Source organism: Opisthocomus hoazin, chromosome 7 (genome assembly GCF_030867145.1).
Source record: "Opisthocomus hoazin isolate bOpiHoa1 chromosome 7, bOpiHoa1.hap1, whole genome shotgun sequence".
In the NCBI taxonomy this organism is placed as follows: domain Eukaryota; kingdom Metazoa; phylum Chordata; class Aves; order Opisthocomiformes; family Opisthocomidae; genus Opisthocomus; species Opisthocomus hoazin.
Genome location: NC_134420.1, coordinates 74,053,024 through 74,063,308, shown reverse-complemented (window position 1 = coordinate 74,063,308; position 10,285 = coordinate 74,053,024). Strand labels below are relative to the sequence as shown.

The 10,285-nt window shown below is 52.2% G+C and overlaps 1 long non-coding RNA gene across 1 annotated transcript in view; it reads left to right on the top strand.

The window, feature by feature from the left end:
• The first annotated feature begins 253 nt into the window (after nucleotides 1-253).
• The window catches only part of LOC142362078 (uncharacterized), a 56,929-nt gene continuing 46,897 nt past the window's right edge, over nucleotides 254-10,285 (top strand). The window contains exons 1-2 of the long non-coding RNA XR_012764633.1: nucleotides 254-434; nucleotides 982-1,088. This is a non-coding gene — a long non-coding RNA (uncharacterized LOC142362078). The remainder of the gene's footprint in view (nucleotides 435-981; nucleotides 1,089-10,285) is intronic.

Below are 10,285 nucleotides of genomic sequence, written 5' to 3'. Positions count from 1 at the left end.
CCCGCCAGAGCTGTTGGAAGGTTTGAGCGCGGCCGCCGCGCTCGGATTGGCGGCGAGGCGCGCGGCGTCACGGCCCGCCAGGGCGGGCGGCGGGAAGCGGAGGAGGATTGGGGGGGGGCGGTGCTGCCAGCCGGAAGCTGCGGGACGGCGCTTAGCGAGGTGGCGGCGCGGCCCCCCCCCGCCCGGAGGGGTGGTTCGGTCCGCCCCGCCCCGTGGGCGTGGCCCGCCGCCGCTGAGGTGATCGGGCGCGGCTGCGGCTCGGCGAAGGGCGCTCGGGGCGGGTTCCCTTGAGCTGAGGTGGCAGCGGCTGGGCTGGGGTCCCGCCTCACGGCGCCTCCGGCTCAGGGCCCGAAACCCGGCTGCGGGCAGCGGCGTACGCGGGTTAGCGACGTGCGGCACCGTCGGTGTTGGGAGGCCGAAGCCGCCGGGGGCAGGTGACGGTCTGGGGGCAGCCCCGCGGGGCACGGGGCGTGAGGGGCCCGCATGGCAGCGGCCGTGGCTCCTGGGGGCTGGGCTGCGGGGCGGCCCCGAGCCGGAGCCACCCGTGGGGGTCTGGAAAGACGGGCAGAAACGCGGCCTGATGGCTGGGACGGGGCTTGTGGGCTCTGCTAGCGGGGAGGCTGCTGTGCGTGTCCCGGCCCAGAGGGTGCGTGGCAGAGCTGCGTGTCCCGGGTGGGAAGGGGGGGACAGAACAGACATCGGGGCTTTGCCCCGCGGCCCGGCGCTCCCGGCTGCGGAGAAGGCCCGAGCAGTGGCCGGGGCATCGGCTGGGCCCGGCGGCGGGGTCAGCCCGGGGTGGGGGGCTCGGGCCTGCGGTTTGGGGTGAGCAATGACCTCCGTGCTTATCACCAAGTGCCTCTTAATAAAGAACAGCTACGTTAAAAAAAAAAAAAAACTAATTCTGCTGGCTATTTTTTGACGCTATTTGGTATTTTGCAACTGAATTTTTTTTTGTAATTAAAGTTTTTGGGCTTCTTACAGGAAATCCATATGCTAATTAGTGGCCCAGGTTATTTAGCGGACAGTGACCCTGTGCTTGCTGCTACCCAGAGTTTCTGAGAGTTCGTGTGCAGAGGAGAAAAATCCAGGTACCCAGCTGTCAGTGTTAAGAATCAAGGGTGGGTGCATCTCTGGGGAGGGGGTCATGAGCTAGAAAGGAAATAGTTCAGTGCTCAAGGCCAGGTTGGACGGGGTTTGGAGCACCCTGGGCTGGTGGAAGGGGTCCCTGCCCATGGCAGGGGGCTTGGAATGAGATGATCGATAAGGTCCTTTCAAACCCAAACCATTCCATGATTCTATGGGAAGCGTGTTTTGCTGCTTTGTGTTTTTAGAGCCTCTTGGTGAGGGTTTCATGTGCTTCTGAGGGGATTCCCCAGTTAAAGAAGAGAAAGTACCTGCTACAGAGGTTAAAATATTTGAATGAATAAGCTGGGTGAATGCTGCCCCTTACACAGTGGTGTATGGACACTGGGAGGCCAAGGGCAAGCGTTTCAGGAGGGTCCAGTCGCAGATGGGATCTCTGCAAGCTGGCCTGGCTCCCTGCCCCATGCCCAAGCTGGGGTCTTGGGGGGAACTAACGGGGCTGGCAACAGCTAGAGGAGGCAATGGGGAAAGTGAAGGAAGAGCATGAGAAAGTCAAAACAGAAATGGCAGGAAAAGGCTGTGTTTACAGTTTACATTGCTTGTTACATGTCTGGTTGTGGTTTGTTTGCAACTGACTGGCCAGGCAGCTGGCACGGCCTCAGCCCGGCTAGCACAGCACTGATAAGCCAAAAGTAGAGAAATCTGTGAAATGCACTATAATATTAGCAGCTTCTGATGGCGTGTAGTGTACTGTAATGGTTCAGCTTCTCTTAAAAAGAAAAACCAAAACATTCAAGCCACAATTTATTACTTATCTCTAATGATACCTTACTGCTACAGTAGTTTCTTAAATACTTATCAGATCAGCTTTTGCCTAAGTAAAGAAAAGCAAAGAAAATTTGTTTTGCTCCAGTTAGTTGCAGAAGCCATCATACTTTTTCTTCCTTTCAGGGGAAAAAAAAAAAAAAGTAGGATCCACAGAAATTTGGGTGAGTGGCAGTTGCTTCTTTCTAGCAAAAGATAGGTTTGTGAGTCCTGGGGGTGTAGTTTAGTTGTAGATGCTCGTACTTATTACAAACTTCATTAACAGGGCAAAGCAAGTCCCCTGTTGCACTACTATCAGACTCCAGTGGAGCTTCCTACATCACATTTCTTGGATAAATTTTAGGCTTGTTTCCTCATTCTTTGTTCCATAGAGAACAGGTTGCTAGAGAAGAAGGAATAATCCAGAGTAAGCACAGAAAGCTGTTAAGGTCAAAAGACTGAATTTGGTTTTTGTTGGGCACTGTGAGTTGGGATACTGGGTGTGGTTGGAACAGCAGCTGTGTACCCAGGAGAGCTCGTTCTGCGGGAGAGCAGGTACATCTGGAGGCAAAAAGGGTGTGTGCTTTTTAGCTCAGGGCCACACCTGCAAGTGGGGGCTGTTTGAGAGCCTTGTCAGGTCTTTGTGCTGTGGGCTTACAGGGAGACCTGTGTATTTTGCTGACTGGAATGCATCTATTTTAATCTCAGCAATTAGAAAAAAGGACCTGAGAATTGGCATCCTGACAGCTGGGTCTCTTTGGGGAGACTGCTGATGCCAGTAACATCCTCCCTGGGAAAAAGGATTCATCACAGGATGGATCATGGTTGCATTATAAAGGGGTTTCCAAGATATTTTTTCAGACTTTCTGCCTCTCTTTAGTTTCCAGTGGGGATGCAATCTATGCTGATGAACTTCAGGTGCTGCGCAGAGCCTGGTAAACTTAGGGAGAGTGTGCAGCTGATAGACCTGCTCGTTAGTTGTGTGCTGTGGGCCCCTTAGAGCTGATTCGCCAGCCACCATGATCATAGATACCTTCATGGAAAGAAGTACCAAGCGTGCCGGGGCAAATCTAAAATGGCATTCTCTGGACTGGTCTCATATCAGCTATTTTGGCAGCAGCTGCAGTGTGTGGTTAAACTGAAAAAAATACTTGCATGCGGTTTGGCCCAGGGGTATGTGCTTTCTCACGTTTTTTTTCATGGAAATACTGTTTTTGGGGGGTAGGTGGGAGTGTCCTTTTAACAGGTACTGTCAATGAAGCAATCCTGCAAATTATATATATATAATAAATATAGAGGCTTAGGAATTAAGTGTCTGGAGTCCTCCGATTTTGCCTTAGTGCAGTCTGGCAGTCGCTCTTCTGTGTGATGTTTTTGTCCTGGAGAGATGTCTAACAAATGAAAGACCAAGGGGACAAACAGATTCTGTTAGGTGGTGGCCACCTGCGGCACCCATGAGAGAACACCCAATGTTCTGTGTTCCCAAAGCAAGGCTCCAATGGGAGAAACGGAGCAAAGGGAGGGAGCTTGTTTGAAGTTAAATATCTTGTACTGTATCCTATTTAGCCAAGATAGATTATGGTTGATAATTAAAGATATGTCATCTTGGCCTCGGGGTTTCCACTCTCTGTTCCTGTAGTTACTGTGAAGCTCTGTGGAGAAGCTTAGTCTTCTACTGCTCCTTTCCTTTCTGGAGCTGTTTTTCCTGGTATGGTCGTACCTACCCATCTGCCTCGCTAACTGCCGTGTAACTCACCAGCAGCACCCTTACCACGCTTGGCCCAGGTTTTTATGAATGGCATACTTCTGTTTCTGGGAGAAAAATAATTGTTGTCTTAATTTTCCATATTTTTTTGTCACTCAGTCTTTCATTCAGATTTTTGAGATCCTAAATCAACTAATTGTATGGCTGGAAAAAACCCTACGGCTTCCTGTGTTTGGGGCTGGGGGACAGAAGCAAATACTCATGTATTTCATATATGTATACGTATAGGTACGTACAGGATGGTTTATTACTGGCTTTAAAATCCAGAAATACACAATAATCTTTGTTAAGCCTAGTTAAACCTTTTCCTGCTGCAAATTGTGGACAGACTTTATTGCATCTCAGATCTCTGGCCTATGTTTTACTTTCCTGTGTCCTTTGTAGGATGCTCTGGGGGACAGTGGAGTGAATCAGTTGTGGTAGAGCTGTTAGCTGTGGAACCCCTCCCTAGGGTTGCTTCAGTTTGCAGAGAGCTGGAAGGTGTTTGGTGAGTTAACAGTCGGAGTCAGGAAGACAAAACTGTCCTGTGGTTAGGCAGGTGGGTGTTCCTGGGAGATCTTTGTGCTGTCTCCCGTCCACTCCTGGCAAATCTCCTAAAGCAACATTTTAATGGGCAGACTCTTCCAGGGAATATTCACTTTTCTGAGAGCCTGGTTATTAAAAGTCCCCAATTCTTCTGGGACCTGCTGGAGTCAGCAGGGTCGGCCGAGCTGCAGGGACGGCGGGCTCTGGGGAGCGTGGCCAAGTCTCCATCCAGGCTGGCTGCGTGTTCTGCCTCGGCTCCTGCACCGCTCTGCTCTTGGCAACAGCAGTTTGGTCTTCTCAGAGTGGGGCTGGGGAGGTTTCTTACGGCTTTTTGGTGACTTCAAAGGGAATTTTAGACATGTATGTTTTTAATTACAGTAGAGAAGTGATAGCCTGTGCCAATCGCTGCTGTTACCAGAAGAGATTTGATGGTGAAGAGAAGGCTGCGAGGGGACCTTATAAATGCCTACAAATATCTGAAGGGTGGGTGTCAGGAGGATGGGGCCAAGCTCTTTTCAGTGGTGCCCAGTGACAGGACAAGGGGCAATGGGCACAAACTGAGGCACAGGAAGTTCCGTCTGAAGATGAGGAAGAACTTCTTCCCTCTGAGGGTGACAGAGCCCTGGCCCAGGCTGCCCAGGGAGGTTGTGGAGTCTCCTTCTCTGGAGATATTCCAGACCTGCCTGGACAAGGTCCTGTGCAGCCTGCTGTAGGTGACCCTGCTTCGGCAGGAGGGTTGGACTAGATGACCCACAGAGGTCCCTTCCAACCCCTACTATTCTGTGATTCTGTGATTCACGGGTCTCGGAGCCAAGCAGTAGCACGGACTGGTTTGATGGCAGGGTCACACTCAGATAAGAAACCTGTTTCTGCCTTCGCCTTGAAATTGCTGTTGCCAGGTTGTTGTAGTCCTTGGTGTTCCTTGCAGGGTGTGTGTCACTTCAGTGGTTTGGTGAATCATGGCAGGAATGCTGAGAGAGGAGCAAACGTGACCTCTGGAGGAGCGCTCGGGAGGGCTGCGGTTGCACGGCAGAGAGGCCAAAGAGCTACGGAAACTGTAAATGCTCTTCTTTCAGGACATCTGCTCAGCACACCGGGGTCAGGAAAGAGTCCCTCCTCGGAAATGCTACAGCACACTGGTTTCATTTTTATAATTCTGTTGATAATGTGCAGTATGGGTGAGGACTGCTCATGCCAGGCACTGCGCGGAAGCGCTGGAGCGGGAGGTACGCCATGTGTGTGCAAGGCAGATGACAGCGGGTGGGTGGGGTGGAACGGAGGAGAGCAATGGGGCAGCGCTGGCCAGGGTGGTGAGCCGTGCTTGCAGCTGCCCCATGGTCTAGATGGAAAGGTCTTTGGCTGGTTCCCTCAAGAAACCAGCTGTGCTGGCGTGCCGTGACTCTGCAGCTGTCTTGCTGTTTGCGCCGAAGGCACGGAACCGGTAGCTGAATTTGTGTTTGTGAAGGAGACCGGTGTTGGACCTGAGTGTCCTGGTGGAGGACAGGTTGACCATGAGCCAGCAGCGTGCCCTGGGTGCCAAGAAGGGCAATGGGATCCTGGGGTGCATGAGGAGGAGTGTGGCCAGCAGGACGAGGGAGGTTCTCCTCCCCCTCTGCTCTGCCCTGGTGAGGCCCCATCTGCAGTGCTGTGTCCAGTTCTGGGCTCCCCAGTTCAATAAAGATGAGGAGCTACTCGAGAGAGTCCAGTGGAGGGCTGCAAGGATGAGGAGGGGACTGGAGCATCTCTCCTACGAGGAGAGGCTGAGGGAGCTGGGCTTGTTCAGCCTGGAGAAGAGAAGGCCGAGAGGGGACCTTAGAAATGCCTACAAATATCTGAAGGGTGGGGGCCAGGAGGATGGGGCCAGACTCTTTCCAGTGGTGCCCAGTGACAGGACAAGGGGCAACGGGCACAAACTGAAGCAGAGGAAGCTCCAGCTGAACCCGAGGAAGAACTTCTTCCCTGTGAGGGTGACGGAGCCCTGGCCCAGGCTGCCCAGGGAGGCTGTGGAGTCTCCTTCTCTGGAGATATTCCAGCCCCGCCTGGCCGCGGTGCTGTGCCCCCTGCTCTGGGTGACCCTGCTTGGGCAGGGGGTTGGGCTGGGTGACCCACAGAGGTCCCTGCCAGCCCCTGCCATGCTGGGATTGTGTGACTCTGTGGAATGAGGGCAGAACCGGCAGGGTGGCTGCTGCAGGCAGCAAGGAGGTCCTGGGACGAGGTGGTTTTAGCTGGGTTGTCGTTGAGAACTGGGCAGGGCAGACGGAAAGGAGAAGAGAGTAGGAACGAGGGAACGTTTGCTTTCCTGTGGAAATGAGCGTTCCGCAATTCAACACCTGCTGAGCTCCGAGAGCTGCAAATTCGCCAGCCTAGGGACAGGCTCAGGAGGCCGACACTGTAAGCAATTTCTAACTGCTTATAGAAGAAGCAAAAACACTTAAAGCCTAAAGTTGCTTTTGTTAAGTATGCTAATTAAAATTCACAAGGCCTATTTATTGCTGTGGTAGAAAAATATCCAGTATGGACTCTGATCCAGTTTTGTTTGGTGTGTTGAGATCCTATTAATGACCTAAATGTCTTCAGCTACAGTGCTAAGCTGCTAGCACGGTGATTTGGCTAAGAATATTTTAAAAAAAAGTTTAAAAAATGAGTGCTGTTATTGAAATATGTCAAAGTACTTGTTTTAAAGTCTAATTCTATTACTTCATAGTTTGGTTTACAAAGATACATTGGAGTGATGTATAAGAAATGATGGTTTCTTTGACCTTTGTAACATTTTGCATAAATGAGGTATAAGAGGTGTTTAAAATATTTTAATCCTGAGGTATTAACTACTTCATGAAACATTTCAAAATTGGGTTTTTTCAGAAATGGTCCTGGTATCTTAGGTGCAGAGGCAAAATTCGCTGAGGCCCAGGGATCAGCCCCTGAATGCTGAGGCTTTTGTTTCCCCACTGGGCTCCACGAGCGGCTCCTGCGTTTGTCCCCGACGCCGTTCCCGGGCCGTGCGCCGGCTGGAGGGCTCCTCGCGCGAGGGAGCGCTTGGTTCTGCATCCAGGTGGGCAGCTCGGCTGGCCCGCGTTGCCAGAGAGGAGGCCCTGCGGAGGGAATCCTTCAGGAATCCTGCGGAAGGAATCCCTGAGGGATGAAGCTGGTGTGCTGTGCGGTGCCGGAGCGGCCCGGGGCCCGTCTCCACGAGATGGCAGGAGCTGCCCGCAGCCGGCGCGGCAGCAGGGCTCGGGCTGCTCGAAGCTCTGCCCGAGACGTGCTGCTGCTGAAAACAGAGCTGCTCACGAGGCCCCGTCTGCAGTGCTGTGTCCAGTGCTGGGCTCCCCAGTTCAAGAAAGATGAGGAGCTACTGGAGAGAGTCCAGCGGAGGGCTGCGAGGATGAGGAGGGGACTGGAGCATCTCCCCTACGAGGAGAGGCTGAGGGAGCTGGGCTTGTTCAGCCTGGAGAAAAGAAGGCTGAGAGGGGACCTTAGAAATGCTTCTAAATATCTGCAGGGTGGGTGTCAGGAGGACAGGGCCAGACTCTTTCCAGTGGTGCCCAGTGACAGGACAAGGGGCAACGGGCACAAACTGAAGCAGAGGAAGCTCCAGCTGAAGATGAGGAAGAACTTCTTCCCTCTGAGGGTGACGGAGCCCTGGCCCAGGCTGCCCAGGGAGGCTGTGGATTCTCCTTCTCTGGAGATATTCCAGCCCCGCCTGGCCGCGGTGCTGTGCAGCCTGCTCTGGGTGACCCTGCTTGGGCAGGGGGTTGGGCTGGGTGACCCACAGAGGCCCCTTCCAACCCCAAACATTCTGTGATTCTGTTTAGCGTTTAAATACGTCCCCGCCTGTGGGTCTCAAACACAAGCGTGAGCCGTTCTGCTGCTGGGTGCACCCGCCCTCCGATCCCGGGGCGAGAGGGAAGCGTTTTGGCCACACAGTCTGAACTGTGCTGTCATGCAGGCCACAGAAATTACTTTCCCAGCTAGTTTCAGTTAGACCCATTGGCTTGTAGGAGAGCTCAGCACCTTCTGTGGAATGATTTCTGATCTGATTAAGAAAGCACCCATAATCCTCACTAGGTTGTTCTGGTAACTGTCACCTCGGTGTTAAAATTGTGTGCTTCACCTCCTACCTGCAATGGTTTCGCCTCGGGTTCCAGACGCTGCCTTTCTCGGCTGGACTGAGGAGCAGTCGGAGGGCAAAAACTTTCAGCCCCCATGGGTGGTGAGGAGGTCACCTCCTTTCACTCTGTTAAGTGAGATATGAAAAGCTGCTCTCATCTCCCCATGCAAAGCCAGTTTTCCAGAGCTCAGATCCTCCTTTTGCTTTTACACAAGTCATTGGGGGGTTGAAGCTGGGTCTCCAGCCCCTCCGTAACAGATGGCACAGCAGTAGTGCCCATCCCTCCCTCCAGTCTCGGTTCTCCTGCCCGTGCATCTGAGGTTCGCCTCTCAGACACCTGAGCTGACCCTGCAGCGTCTGCCCGTGGGATCAGCCATAACCTTGCCTTAGGAACACGCACCAGAAAGGACCCCTGAATAGTTGCTTTCAGTCCTACCCCGCTGTTTTCAAAAGCTGAGCTCATTTTGAAACTAGTTGCTCATTTTTCCTGTTGCCGTACTCTTGCTGCTGGAGCGTATTCCTCCATGTTTCTTCTCCAGTGAGCAGAAGCTGCCTTCTTGTTTGCAGTGGAAATGTATTAACAGCTAATTTATAACCCCTGGTTCTTGTGCTGGCCCTGCCCTGTCGCTTGCTGAGTTCTCTCCTTCTGCTGCTGCCTTCTCCCTGTGGCATCTCTAGAGAGCAGGCCCAGCTTCTCTCAGCTGGAGGCTCTGAGCCGTGTCGCTGTGCTGCTGCTCCTGGGCCCGTTGTCTCCGAGCTCGTGGTTTTGAAGCGGATGTCAGAGCTGCACTCGGCTGTTCTCTCATGAGACCAGCGCGTCGCTGGTACAGGAGCCGCCGGAGCGTCGTGTCCTTGCTGGGAGCATCTTTCTCTGCGTGTCCTCAGGTGCTCGAGATGAGAATTTCCAGTTTGGTTAATAATTGCAGCTCTGGCAGAAGATGGTTCTGGAAGGTGTTGGGCTTATTCAGAGCTAACTTTTATAAAATCCAATCGATTTTGCAATGTCCTGATAATTAATGCTACCATCTGAACTCCGCTGTCAGCCTGCCTCGTTTCGCCTGTCTGCTCTGCCACGTTAACCACTCTGAGCTTTCGGGGCACCCAGCTTGGCCCTTTCAGTCCCAGGGTGACAGCCCTCTGCTCCTCCAGGCCCCCCTCCTCTGCCCTCTCCTGAGGGAGCCAAGGGTTGGTCAGCGTTCCCGTCGTTAGCCGAGGAACGGCTTTTAAAAACTGCTCGCAGAAATGGATTGAAAGTTCTTGAAAATTGGCTGTGATCAGCTTTGATTGTGGTTGGTTAACAATCTGCTTACTTAAACAGTCATCGCTGAACAGAAAATAGTTTGTTATTACTGTAAAAAGTGAATACCCCACTCAATATCTTTGCAAGCACAAAAGATGAATATTTGTGGGGTGCTTTCTCTAGCACTAATAGTCCTGCATCCACTCCCAGTAATGGGTGTAAGCTACAGCAATAATTTCCCCTCTTGTTGTTCTTTTAAGACATCCTTGTTGTCCTTTCCTTATTGGTAAGAGTTTATTTTGACTTGTGTCTGTAACTTTCCCTATCTTCCATGTGTATTTCCTAAGTGACCACTGCAGGTGACCTCTCCTGATTTTTGGGAAGTATGTCTGGTGTTTACTGAGGAGAGACAGATTCACTGTGGCTGTTATTAGGAACCAGCACGTTGTGATTATGGAGTTTGACTTCATTTCCCCGAGAGGTGAGATGGCTTTACAGTGTCATGACCTGGCCTGAGATTTTGCAAGAAGTTATGCAGACGTAATAGGAGTTTACAAATCCTCGTGGCTCATAATTAGGGCTGTCTTACGGAAACTGAGTTTTGCTGGGATAGTGATTTCCTGGCAGTGTTACTTGTGCTGCAGCATTCCCATTCATGGAAGAGAAATCACCTCAGAAGTAACAAATATATGAAAACTTACGCGTCTGAAGAAGTCCCTGACCCAAAAGCATGCAAACTAGGACGGTGGTTTGGGTAGAG